The 15,115-nt window shown below is 33.1% G+C and overlaps 1 protein-coding gene across 1 annotated transcript in view; it reads left to right on the plus strand.

The window, feature by feature from the left end:
* The first annotated feature begins 10,193 nt into the window (after positions 1-10,193).
* The window catches only part of LOC133201143 (zinc finger protein 664-like), a 13,167-nt gene continuing 8,245 nt past the window's right edge, over positions 10,194-15,115 (plus strand). The window contains exons 1-2 of the mRNA XM_061336926.1: positions 10,194-10,234; positions 12,278-12,357. The gene's annotated coding sequence lies outside the window, so the exon portion shown is untranslated. The remainder of the gene's footprint in view (positions 10,235-12,277; positions 12,358-15,115) is intronic.

The raw sequence follows: 15,115 nt of genomic DNA on the forward strand, positions 1-15,115 counted from the left end.
ATACATAGAATTAGAGGGAGGTGAAAAGCATTGAAATTAGCAGTAAATCAGGGTTACTTTCATACATATACAGCCTTATGAAGAGATGTTACATTTATAATAAAAAAGCACGAGTTGAGAGTAAAAGTTGAAATCAGTTACCAGCAGAAAAAAATTAACAGAAATGACTGATTATTACTGTAAGTCTGACAGTGTGATGTGCTCTCATGAGGTCAATTTGACTCTAGACAAACAAGAATAAACTTTAAGGCATGTGAAAATATATTCATTTAGACTATTTAATATCATGGATTCATGCGGTTTTTTTTTTAAATTTTTAATATAGTGCCAAAGTGCATATTTGTAGGTATAATTATATATATTTTTTTATGAAAATGAATCATTTAAAATTTGTTTTATGTATTTAGTTTTTTGCTGATTTCATTCATGAGGAATTTTATTTCTACATCAATGTATTTAATTAGGTTGTAGCTATATTTTTTTCAGCTGATATTCATCAAATAAATCATTAAATTTTGGCAGTTGATGTTTCTTGAGTTCATGGAGTGAATCAACTAAAAAGTAGGTCATGTTGACCTACTTTTGATATTTCAAGGCTGTATCTTAATATTTTTACTTTTGATATTTCAAGGCTATATCTTAATATATTTTTAAAAATAAACGCTAAGAATCACCTAGTTTGTAAGTTGATGCATCTTCGGTTCTAAAAGCATGTCAACCAAAAAGTAGGTCATCGTGGCCTACTTTTGATATCTGCATCTAATTATAATAAGAGGCTTGAAATCGTAAAACTTTGGAAGTTGATACTTCTTGGGTCCTCAGAGTATTGAACCAAAAAGTAGATCACCATGACCTATTTTAAGAATGTCATACTGTTATCTCAATATTTTGGATACGAAAATGCTTAAATTCATCAAACTTTGTTAGTTAATTGATTTGGGTCCCAAGATTGTGTCAACCAATAACATCAAACCAATATAGGCCACGATGACCTATTTTTGGAGTAAGGCTATTTCTAAATATTTTGGATGTAAAAGAAGCTTGAATTACTTTTAAATAATATATTGTTCTCTTATGTTTAAAGATATTTGACAATTAAATAGCCTCACATATGATTAGCATCAGTTTTAAATATTATTTTTAGAACACATCACAGGTCAATTTCCGTTTAAATGATAACTGTGAATTTAAAAAAATTAACAAGAGTAAATGTAGAAATAGATTTGGAAGCATTGGGACAAATGTTATTAAGGTAACATTTAGTGTATATACATGTATTACGTTAAGAAAGATTTGGTCGGGGCATCCTGTATTAGAACAGAAATGATACGTTATATTATTGCAAATAGAAATCCAAGAAACCAATCAAAATGTTATCATACATTTCGACGGAAAACCCGATAACTAAAATTATATACAAATGCAGGGGAAAATGGCTTCCATTCAAAAACTTTTCATTTACAATTTGTGTGTGTAAGGACGTAAAGTCTGATCATGACATTTAGGAGAAACATGGAAATATAAAGAATGAACACCTTGATTATATATAACTTGTTTAATTTGTGCGAACTTGAGTATGAGGTAATCTATATATAGATAAGTGAGAAAAAAAATCAGATAACAGGTATAGTATGAGTGAGGACGTGACAATATTTACATATACACTGAATACAAATGAATTATAAAATAACATAGGGCTAGATTTTCGAAAACAGGACAGGGAAAAGGCAAAGCTTTAAAATTTATTTACAAATGATGAAGATTAAAAGATGTTTTTAGATATCACGTGCGGCAATTAGGAATAAAAATCAATTTACTAACAATTATAGAAAACTGAATGCAAACAGAGAAACCCACTTTTGTTTTTATGTTGAATTTTATTTTTGTTATGTGGATAAGGATTCAGTGAGTCAGATCTGTTGACTTCAGAAAGACTTATTAATTCAAAAACCTTGTTTAAAAAATCAGGAAAACAAAACAAAACACTTCCGGAAGTTCAAAACCAAAACAAATGAAAACATGAATGTCGAGCCCGATGATTTTACACATGAGTAACACGCACCTTGCACCCATTCACAAAGCCTGCAACCTCGCACACCATACATTAAACAATACACAGACTTATACAATGCAATGCAAAATACAAAGACACAGAACATAAATAGTAATTAATAGCACAGATATATCTGGATAGATTTTATTTTTCACTGGCCAAAGATATGAATCACTGAATGGATAATTTCACCGCGATAGGGTCTTTTCACAACTTGTAGCGCGAAATTCTTTTCCTCGCACAAAACAGATGTCAGTTAGTCTACGGATCACTGGATAGTGGACACCTGTCCTGAAATGAACTCAGGTGAACTCGTAGCTAGCGAAAAATATTTATTAAGTCCACTGATTCTGCACGGACTTGATCGAAGCACGTACCGAGTACAATCATGAATAGAACTCACTTGTTATGATTATGTAGAATGAAAATTGTAGGCCTACTGTCTGGAATCTTGGCGTTGGTCGTCACAGCGGCACTGGCGAGTGGCGTTTCGGCCTTGTCCCAGGAACTGGACCCTGGTTTCCCTCATAGTAACATCATTAACGTGGGCGCCATATGTCACAGGGTCATCGTTAAAGAAAACGCTGGATTCGGTTCATTTTTGATGTTTAATGAGGATAACAAAAAGAAATGAAACCTAGAAATATAGAAAAACACACTCACAACACTCATACAAAACAAAAGACAAAGACAAACACGAAACATAAAAGCTTGTAATATATTGTAATATATCACTTTATTTTATTTTACGTAATATTGTGCGGTCGTCCAGTTCTCATACTTGTTAAATTTATGTTCATCATGTGCCTGCCAGAAAAGTTGTTCGTTTACGATTTTATTGAAAATAATATGTCAGCTTATCTTAATACGATTGTAGTAAAAGCTATTATCATCATATTTTACCTGTTGTTGCTTCATGTAAAGTCGTAGGATTTATAATGTTAGGGATAAGAGGGTGGATTTTACATTTCATGTTTTGGTAGCCATCATACTTTACTCAGATCGTCACTTCCTGTTTAGTGACATATTTACTACAGTAATCTATGATTTAGGTTATGAATATTGGATCAGATTCTACATTTTAATTTGAGTTGTGTATTTTGAGGCTATAAGTAGTTCTTTATTGTCAGCATTAACTTTATTATCAGTCAGCTTAATCAGAACTACATTTGTTTACGCTATCGTTGGTAGTTGATTGATTGATTGTTTTTTGTTTTACGTCCCATTCGAGAATTTTTCACTCATATAGAGACGTCACCATATACCGGTGAAGGGCTTCAAATTCTGACCTTTACTCGGCACTCAGGGCCATTGAGCAGTGAGGGATCTTTATCGTGCCAACGCCTGCCGTGACACAGGGCCTCGGTTTTTAAGGTCTCATCCGAAGGACCCGCAACTTTCACTTCAAAGTGCCGAGCGCATGGGGAAGGAACAGTTGCTACACATTTTTTATCGATTTAGGTCAGTCGCAGCCGAGATTCGAACTCACGACCTCCCGATCACAGAGTGAGCGCTCTACCGACCGAACTACCGTGAACGTTGGTAGTTACAATATTCATACGCTACTTTGTTTAGTACCTATTGTACAGCCTAGGGATGTTTTATAAACATTGAAAGTATTAATTTATTCGTCTAGTCAAGTTAATGTTATGTATTCTATTTCCATTTGTTAATTTTACATTGTTATATTTGTTACGATATTGTACGGCAGCTTGTGTGGCAAAAGTAGTTCTGTGTGGGAACTCAGCTTCCCGTACAAGCTGTTGATTGGTTGATAGTTCGTATGGCATATTTTCTTTGGATAATTTGAGTCATGTGACAAGGGATAGGAGGTTATATAAGCAAGCGCGTACTACGTTACGATAGATTTCAGCTAGTTGTACGGCGGCAACATTTAAAAAGATAAGAAAACAAAGACGGTGAGATACTTATAATGTAAATTACACGTAATTAGCATAGTTAAAAATCTCCTACCACACTGGATGACCTAAACTTGTGTTTCTGAAGAATCAGCTATGTTTTCTTATGTTGTTATTTGTGTATTGCCTATATTGTTATGATAATGAGATGCTGTACGTACAATAAATGATAAGTATGACTGATCATCATCTTAAGTATTATTCCACCAAGTATCTACAGAGAGAGGAGCCTGGTCTATTTTACATGAGAGCAAATTAAATTGGTGCATCCTGGTAAATAGATGATTTATTTAAACAGTGCGACATTTAACTCCGGACACGACATTTGTCCGGACTTTCGCCAACCACTTTTTTAAAGATATTATATAACTTTTAATATTGTATGGTGGGATTTTGTACTCTCATTATATTTACCAATTATGACACCTGTATTTTGTATATTGTGGGAGATATAACACCTGAAAAAAAAAAAGGATTTTGGAGGGATTTCTTATCCTACTTGATATCCCACCATAATCCTATAGGATATTTAAAATCCCATAGAATTTTGTCTCCCACAGAATTTTTAGTCCCATTGTTGAACTGATATGAGATATTTTGTCCCATATAAGAAGAATTAGGAGAAAATATTCCATTTTTCACATATATAGGAATAAAAGTCCCATATCTAATACTTTATATAATATTTTTTCCCATGGAAATTAATCTAAGATATAACATAGAAATTGTCTTCAATTAATTAGTAATTAGCATTGGATAGTCAAAATGGCAAAGTAAAGCTGTCTTTTTTTTAACACCTTTGTACAGGTCTAATACCAAAAAATACTCAAGAATTTTTTACAATGTTTTTCTTTCACTTCTATGAATTATTTATTATCATGATTATGTTTATAATGAGTACTACTAACATGAGTATTTTAATGAATCCAAGATTTTGATATCAACTTCATGATTTTGGCAATGTTTTGTTAAGTTCTTATTGTGTCTTTAAATTACAGTGGTGTCAAATCACAGTTGTAAGACTTGTTTATAGGCCTAGTTGTTATCAAAATGCAAGCCTACAGGCCTATTTTATGATTTAAATACAATCATGTACTTATTGTGTTGCTGTCTGACTTATATTTGTCATAGAATTCTTAACACTTGTTTCTGTCCAACACACGATCACACTGAAAAACAAAATGTACTTCTTCTTTTTATTTACACCTGTGTTGCTATCTCTACCTGTTGATTAATTGCTTTACCATTACTCATGCGCTTAGATTTGCGTTGAGCTGTTGAGGTGATTATGGACTAATTCAAGCATATTAAACCAATATCTCAATAAAATGAATATAAACGAGACTAAATTGATTTAAATGTACGTGAATTAATCCTTTCAAACAAAGATCAGCCTTCCAGTCTTCTTTCCGAGTTCCTGCATCTCTGTTGCAACAATGCATTTGCAGAACGTATATTTTTTACTACGAATATAAAGCGTAATGGAGACCTTGATCGGTAATGGGTGGATTCGTCCCGACTGTGTGGATTCTCTCCAGAAGTTTCGTCCCATTTTCATTGCAGGTTAGTATATAGGTCCCTAGTTGAAGAAAGGATATATTGGAGTGGTTTTGCCTCAAAAAGCATACTCCTCTTACAATTGTCATTAGGTGTCATAGCATGAGATGTGTGCGCGCGCGCGTGTGTGTATGTGCGTCTTTTTTTCGACCGAAGGGGGGGGGGGGGGGGGGGGAGTCTTGCATGCAGTGACAATGTGGTGACACCAATTAAATAGAGTATTCAGTGTATAACGATTATATTTTGTACTTTATAAATGAATGTATTGTTCCTATATTCTACAATCATGGTAGGGTTTTGAAGGTGTTATCGAAGAAAAGTACTCAACCAAAGGAATTTACAAATTAATTGTCCAATTCCAATTAATTACACTTTGAATTTTACACTGAAATCTTTATCAACATATGTTTTATTAAGATGAAGAAATAAGGGCAGGTATGCTGTTTTCGTTTTTTTTTTCTTCTCATCATTATCCTTCAGAAAAAAGGACTTTGTATTTCATAAACATCTCTTGGTAAAATTTGCATAAACTCTCTCTATATTAAAACGTGAAATAAAATGAATCATCTTCCAGGACCACAGAGTTTTTCCAAAAGTAAAATTAAACTTTTCTTTTTAACAAGAGCAGATAACTTTTCAAAAACGTTTAAGATGCAAAATGGCCATGCAGCTTCTAATATACTATATAATATATATAAATTTGATTTAATTCACTTTAATTATCTAATGCAATCATAAATATTTAACTAGCTTAAAATAATTCAAAATTGATCAATATCTCCCATGATGCTTTTGAACATGCAACTTAACATGGACCAGGCAGTATATCAACACCAGTGTGGGACCATGCAGTGGAAAGATGATGAAGCAATGGCCTGTATACATGTGTTACGGTGTAAAATATGACCTTTTTTGGACTAAATATAAAATCATGTATAAATTAACTTTTCGGACTTTGTGTAAATTGTTTTAAAAACTTTTCGGATATTTCTTCAAATGTGATAAATTCTATAAATTCCGCACAGCCCTAATCCTACCTGAGGCACAGTCAGAGATGGACAGTTAATCTCCTAATTGACTTATATTTATATTTATTGACACTTAATCTTTCATCTACTTTTATTCTATTATATACATGCCGCTAAAATGTCACCATTCTCTCAATAATTGTTTGATACTTGATTTCTTTATACTTTTTGTTAATCCTATATTTTACTCTTTCTTTGTTCAGTATGTATGTTTTGTTGTCAAAAATTATAGTCAGTTGGAATCAGACCTTCGGTGCTGATACATCCCAAACTCATGTAAAAGTATATTCTATGCTGATTCTATATAAAAGTACTAAAACTATATCGCGTGTTGGCTTATTGGAGGTTTTATGAATCTGGGTTCAACAATAAGAGGAAAACTCACGGTTGGCCCAGAATTAGAATTTGACGGACAGTTCATCCCGTAAAACTTGGTGTGAGAAACCTAAGGGTAACGACACCCGGGACTGCTACATATATTTTGTAGTAGTCAGATCCTGGACCTCTACAATAGCTAAACAGCGAGTTTCCCCCGGTTTTGACAGTGCTGATACACATGAAGCAGACGTACACGTGTTAGGACCAGCAATGGAATATTCTTTCCGACCGCAGTGGAGACAGAAGAAGTTCAACTTCCCTTCATGTCAGCATCCAGTGTGCGGAAGGTGTGGTAACGTGCATCCTAACGTTTTATGTTTCGCGTTTAACCAGAAGTGCTACAGATGTCAAAGAATTGGACATTATTCTAGGATGTGCTTCACACGGATTAAAGAAACAAAGCCAAAAAGTGAAGACAAGGGACCGGTTGCTAGCAGGAAAAACGCTCGAGACATGAAACGACTGTGCAAGTATCTCGAAAATAAACGAATTCTGCGAGAATTGCCATTCAGTTCTCTTCGGGACAGTCAGTTTCGTTCAATATGTGATAATTCGTGTGTTCTACGAACTGAGCTGAAAAATCTAAAAATTCAAATATGCAATGCAAATAAAGAGAAAAGGAGTTTGACAACGAATTTAACAAAAGCCGAATCTGAAATCAAACAACTTCAAAATCAAAATGCGGTTATGAAAAAGAAGGTGCAAGAACAATCTAACAATTCTAATGATAAAATCTATCGTGAGAAAATTCGCAAACTGGAAGACGACGCGCACGGTGATAGAGTGATTATGGACTTAATGCAGAGGAAATTAAACGAGATCGGAAAGGAACATAATGAGTATGTAATGAAAATTCAGGCAGAAGCTGAGAAAACAACTAAACAGTTAAGGAAAGAAAACAACGCCCTGCTACAGACCATCCGAATATTGGAAGATGAAAGGGATCATCTGCTCGACATGTTTAGGGAAAATAAGCGACAATTTCAACCGCGTAGACACCAAGGAAAACCAAGGAGAGGCAATTTCTATTAATTAACATTCAAAACACGAGGACGTGTTTTACGCGAAGGCGAAGCATGTGTTACGGTGTAAAATATGACCCTTTTTGGACTAAATATAAAATCATGTATAAATCATGTATAAATTAACTTTTCGGACTTTGTGTAAATTGTTTTAAAAACTTTTCGGATATTTCTTCAAATGTGATAAATTCTATAAATTCCGCACAGCCCTAATCCTACCTGAGGCACAGTCAGAGATGGACAGTTAATCTCCTAATTGACTTATATTTATATTTATTGACACTTAATCTTTCATCTACTTTTATTCTATTATATACATGCCGCTAAAATGTCACCATTCTCTCAATAATTGTTTGATACTTGATTTCTTTATACTTTTTGTTAATCCTATTATTTTACTCTTTCTTTGTTCAGTATGTATGTTTTGTTGTCAAAAATTATAGTCAGTTGGAATCAGACCTTCGGTGCTGATACATCCCAAACTCATGTAAAAGTATATTCTATGCTGATTCTATATAAAAGTACTAAAACTATATCGCGTGTTGGCTTATTGGAGGTTTTATGAATCTGGGTTCAACAATAAGAGGAAAACTCACGGTTGGCCCAGAATTAGAATTTGACGGACAGTTCATCCCGTAAAACATGCTGAGGATTCAGAAATACTAGCCACCCCTTGGGTAGCTTACAAGACATTTAAACATTAACGAAAAGTAAGGGTAATTAAGATATTAATACGACTGCCAGAAGATCGTTACATATATTTAACAAGTAAATGAATTACAAGATTATTGAACATCTTACCAGGCATCCAGTATTAAGGTCAGAAATAAATAATACACATCGATTGAATCAATCTAAGGTATAACCAATACATTATCTGTTACCGTAAAGGCACAAAAGCTTGGGGTGGGGAATTTGGCGGGTTTCCTACTTTATATAGTGCACGAATTAGTAAAAACATGCATATAAATTAGTATAGTGAAATCCATTGGTCCATGGTAGGTCACTGGTCATTCATACGTATAGGAATGCTAAAAATAGAAATTCACCTCTACAAAACAAAACACTCGCACATGACTCTCACATACCTGCAAAACCGGTTGTATTCGATTGGCTATGCACGCCAATCGGAATAAGATACTAAATATTTCGCAAAGCATAATTTTCATATTTAATAATAGTAATAATTTAATTACAACTGTGACATAAAAATTAAAGTATTGTGGCCTTGTTTGGTTGTTTATAAAATTTAAAAATAATGATAGCGATTGAAAGATTCAGACAGTATTTCTAGATGATCTCAAATGTACGCTTGTATGTATAGTGGAACGAAAGGCGGATCCAGCACCGGGCGTGCCCCCCCCCCCCCACCCTGTTTGATTTTTTTTTAACATTTTGTTTGTATTAACCTAAAATCAAGGAGAAAAAACACCTCTTATTTGTTAGAATTCGTCCCACCAGGGCTTTGCCCTGGATCCGGCCGCTTGGGGCTTCAATGCAACCTCCAGACTCCCTGCCTTCTACTGCCCCCCCCCCCCCCCCGTTATTAAATTCCTGGATCCGCCGCTGGGAACCTCGTTAATCTGAGCGCTTCACCTTCTAGAAGCGACTGGTGGAGAACAGAATTAACAGTTATCTACATGTATCTATCAATGATAGAAGGGGTTTTTAGTAGTCCGGGCGCTGGAACTCAAGTGTCTGAATTAACGAATATTCATATAATACACATATAATATTTAGTCAATCCACAAAAATCTTCATCATGCATATACTTATTTATACCACTAAGCAATGTCTAAAAATGTACGCTGCAGTTAGCCTGTCTAGCTCATATAAAATATATTTGGGTTAACTTTATTATATCCATTAGGATTATCCCTACAATTAAGATAAACCATAACTTGTACTTGTAGCACGTTGTCTGTTAGATTGATATTTGATATAGTGCCCAAAAGCCAAAATTAAAATTTTGCAAATAATTTTCAGCTGTACATTACATGTACAATGTAATATGGAAAAAAAAAATTATCATTATTATTTTTTTTTTTATTAAAATAAATTTATGCACACAATTTGTTTAATAACAGAGTTTATTCAACCACTTAAAGCTTTTAGTCCTAGTCTTAATTTCTTATTTAGTTTATGTGTTTTCTAATTTTATATTCTTTCGGAGTTCTCATTAAATATCGGGATCGACATTTTGGTTTGTTTACACTAAAAATGCCAATGGACATGGCTGGAGTTCGTATGTTGTTCCCACTCGAGTTTAGGTAGCAGGTAATTTTTTTTCTTGTCAAAAAAATCTTATATTCCCTTGCACAAACATGTTCCTGAAAACAATATATTAATACACGAAATCTAGATATTGCCGAAAAAGATAGGGAAATTGAGTATTAGTCTATTACACGTGTAGTGTAACGAGTTAGCCCCCTTTGCACCGGTCATACTAAATACGCCTGCCGACGCCTGCCAGGGGAAAATTTATTATTTATTAACGAAATTTATATTTTATTAGATATATTACATTAATAGACCATTTATTTGATGTTTTACCAAACAAAAATAATTTTAAAAGACAGGGTTGGGGTCAATTACTTTGAAATGTAATTAATTACTTTCAAATACATTGATAATTTTGTCAATTACTTGCAATTACAATTACATTGATTTTTTCAAATGTAATTAATTACTCTCAATTACTTTTACAAATGTAATTAAATACATTTCAATTACTTAAGTTTTATTTTTAAAAAATCTTGAGAACAAATACATATATAAACGGCATTGAGATACACAAAGCATTATGTACTGTTTCTGGTCTGAACAGTTTTCCAGCCATGCTGAAAAGTCTTTCAACGGGTGCTGAAGTCGCTGGTACAGCTAAATACCTTTGGGCTAACCGAGAAAGACAAGGAAACATGGAATGATTTTGACTTTAAAATTTCCAGAAACATTTTCTGGGACATTAAATTCATCCAATACTATTGAATTCATGTTTGGTTCTGAATAAGGTTTTTACTATAGTGAACATTTATTCAGTGTTTTTGTTCTTGGGTATTAGAGGGGTTCACACCTGAACAAAATTAGACCTCTACCTATTGCCCTGGGCAGTGTGGCATGCTGTACTATAAACAAATTAAACATTCTGAGACATTTAATTGTTGCACAAACACAAGCCCATGCCACGCAGGTATACTGAACTGTGTATCTTGAAAAGACACCTTTTTAAACTTATAGCTTAAAAAAAAGTAATTGAAATGTAATTGAAAAGTAATTGAAAATACATGACATTTTTGGAATTGTATTTAAAAAATATTCAATTACTTGTAATTGAAGACTGGCTCAAATACACATTACTTCCAATAACTTTAAAAAATGTAATTAATTACGCTCAATTACAAATACTAATTACAATTACCCCATCCCTGTTAAAAAAATAATTTGGAGGTTTTATTCGTATTCAAGTATGCATACACCTTAGAGCACGCCTGTCGAGAAAATCTACAAGCCCGCGGTGTTGTTTCTCTAATTACGTTCTATTTTATATAATGTATTACTTTAATAAAGTATTTGGTTGACATTTAACTAAAAACAAAACAAAAAGAGAAAGAAAGAAATATTTGATTTAATAAAATCTACACAAGACTTTGCAGTCATATTAAAGGAGATAACTCTTACTTCACAATACTTATATATGAATAATATTTTCCGTTCGTCTTAGAAGACTAAGAATTACTTTTAAATACGATGTAGTTGATGTATGTAAAACAAATGAATTTTTTTTTAAAGTTAAATATATGATTTTATGTAAATAAAAAAAAAAATTGTTTGATGTACTAATCCAAATATTCAAGGTAGGTACATTTAGGTAGGTAAGTTGTTTTTTTTTTGTTTTTGTTTTTGTTTTTTTTTTTTGAAATATTATATTTATAATTGTCATAAGAATCACAGACTTGGAAAATTTTTGGGTGTTTTCATTATACACCACACAACTAGGCTAAACAGATTTTAATACTAATTAATTGAGTTAAAACCTTTCAATCTAAAAAAGCATCATAAAAATTAATAATAGACCTTAATTTAAAAAATGATATTGACAATCTTTGGCTGAAAGAAAAAAAAATGGAAAAATTTTAAGTACTAAAAAAAGGTCTAAATATGAAGCCCTTCACCAGTATATAGTGACTTCTCTATTTAGAATATTGCTCTCTGAAAATTGAGCCTTCAATCCTACTCATATATTGCTTTCTGAAAATTGAACATGCACAAAAAAAAATAATTGTAAAATAGATTTGTTACTCTACATTGTATTTGTTTCAGTTGTAGAAAAGATACAAACATTGAAGAATTCTGACTCTGTGAATGAGAAAGAAGAAATCCAACAGAAGAAAATAATGAAGGTAAATCAATTATAGTGGTTTTGTATTAAGGTGCTGGTGTTCCAAACTAAACATCATGCTCAAATGGAATGTTCTTACATCCATTACTGTAGATTCCTAAATATATGTGAGGCATTAATTAGGCCAAAAAAAAAAAATAATAGTCTTGTTTCCTGCTACCAGCCTGAAAAAAATAGGGTAGGTAGGTAGGAAAATTATTTCATTTTATATTTTTATTTTATTTTTTTCCGACGGCATTTTTTAGGATATGAACTAATACAAGATCAAATTAAACATGTCACAGGTCAATATTGTCTTTTAAAATGAAACTTTCATGCCTTTTTATGCACAACTCAAGTGGTATTTTATGAAAGTCCATATTTAAAACAAGAATTTCATTAAATGCTTGTTTTGTGTTAACACAGAAACCGATTACGGTGACAGATCCATGAAATTCCAGAAATTCCTGATTTTTTTTCTTCCAAAACTTAAAAAAACTTTAGGGTCGGGTGCAAAAAAATAGGGTAGGTCGGGTAGCAGGAAACAAGACTATTATTTTTTTTGGCCTTATACCCCCACTCCGAAGGAGAGGGGGGTATACAGTTTTACCCTTGTGTTTCTGTTTAGCTGTTTGTCTGTACGTCTGTCCATAACAAATTTTCTTTGCAGATTTCTCATCAACTACTCAAGGCAGATGCTTGAAATTTTAGTACACTCTTTGTTCTGACATGCCATATGGTGGGATTCATTTTAAAATGAATCTGATGTCAACTTCTTGTTTATCTGTGCTTCCGTTTGTACCAAGTTTTGCTCGCAGTTTTCTCAGCAATATTCATTGCAGATGCATGAAATTTTAGCATACTCTTTGTCTAAGCATACCATATGGTGGGATTCATGAGAGCAAATATTCACATCAGAGTGGGGTATTACTAGTGAGTATTGGCCCACAGACTTCTTGTTATCATGTAATTTTGCAAGAAGCACTACTTGTGGAATAAAATTACTGGCTTTTATTTTTATGGTGCTGAAGTCCATGTAAAATCTCTTGGTCAACCAATCACTCACTGATACAATCCTCTCACGATTTGAAGACTAAGGGCCATTCTGCAATATTAAGTACTCGCATAAAACAAGGAATCTACAGTATTACTTCAATGTGGCCTGAAAACAGATTTTGCAAGGAGGTTACGGAAGTTTTTTTGGTCTTTAAAGTCATAGGTGTTACCATCAACCTAAAACTTTTTATATCCAAAAGTTTAAAGAGGGGGTGGGGGTGGGGGGTATGATGGAATCGGCATGTCTGTCTTTCCATCTAGCTGCATCTGTCAGTAGACATGTTTTTCTATGGACATGCACTTGGAGACCAGCCTTCTATAAATCCTAGGAATCCTATGCCTGGGACTGGGTAAAGTTGAAAGCTGGCATGTGGAAATTACATACTGAGTGAGAAGTACAAGGGACAGATTATACTTCAATATTATTATAACAATGTAGTTTTGCTTTGGATTCAGATGAACAATTCATACATGTATGTATCAGATGTAACATGTTTCATATAAAATTAAATAACATTAATAGCATTAAATAAACTTTAAAGTATGTGATTTATTCATCAAAATTGAAGCATGAAGGACAGATAATTCTACAGCAACCCCCCCCCCCCCCCCCCAAAAAAAAAGGAGAAAACCTCTCACATTGGAGACACAAAGAGTGTACAGGTTGAAAACAATGGCATGACAATATATGCTCTCAGAAAAATGGTTTTCCTTGTCATGGAAAGGCAAATAAGAATAAAATTACTTAACAAAGTTCTAGACATGTAAATATTGGTTCAGGCTAGTGTAATGAGTGTATATACTTCCTTCCATCCTTCTGTCCTCTTTTTCACTAATTCTGTCTATCAATCTTCCTGTCCTTCCATCACACTTTGAACTTAGCTCAGTTTCAAAGAAACTATTCAAAATATTTTTATCAAACTTTATATGCTGATACAACCTGTAAACCAAGTTGTATTCTCGTGCGAGAAATATTTGCAAGTTTCGCGACCTACTTCAACTCGCAAATATTAATCGCTGCGAACCAATTATTTTGCTTTATATTTGTATAGAATGTTTCATAAGTCGTGAAAATTAATTGTCAAGGATTGATTTCAAACTGACGATTCCTGAATAAAAGATGACACGAATAGTTGTTGGTTTATAGTATTCAACTGCATAAACATATTTTTTACCCCCCCCAAACGAAGTTTAGGGGGGGTATATTGGAATCAGCTTGTCCGTCTGTCTGTCCGTCTGTCTGTCTGTCCGTCTGTCTGTAGACGAGATTTTGTCCGGACCATTTCTTGGAAACTGTTGCAAGGATTTGTCTGAAAATTTGTACACTTATTCTTTGCCATATGAAGGTGTGCACCTGGTATTTTCATCATGATTGGATAACTTTTTTGCATTTTACAGGTGTTTTTTTCATTTTTATTATGTGGTTTTGTCCGGATCTTTTCCCAGAGACTATTGCATAGATTTGTATGAAAATTTGTACACTTATTATTTACTATATGAAGATGTGCACCTGGTATTTTCAACATTATTTGATAATTTTTCTGCATTTTACAGGTGTTTTTTTTTTTTAATTTTTATTGACTTAGTCATTTCGGGTTCATGTCAAAGGTTTGAGACATAGAATCTAGAACATCTGTACAAAAATGTAAACTACAGCTTAAAACTACTCATTAGAACTAAAAAAAAATCACAAAGTATTAAAAACAGTTTTTACATTACACAGC

This window comes from Saccostrea echinata, unplaced genomic scaffold (genome assembly GCF_033153115.1).
Source record: "Saccostrea echinata isolate AGI-Se365-2 ecotype Australia unplaced genomic scaffold, CSIRO_AGI_Sech_v1 ptg000042l, whole genome shotgun sequence".
Classification (NCBI taxonomy): Eukaryota; Metazoa; Mollusca; class Bivalvia; order Ostreida; family Ostreidae; genus Saccostrea; species Saccostrea echinata.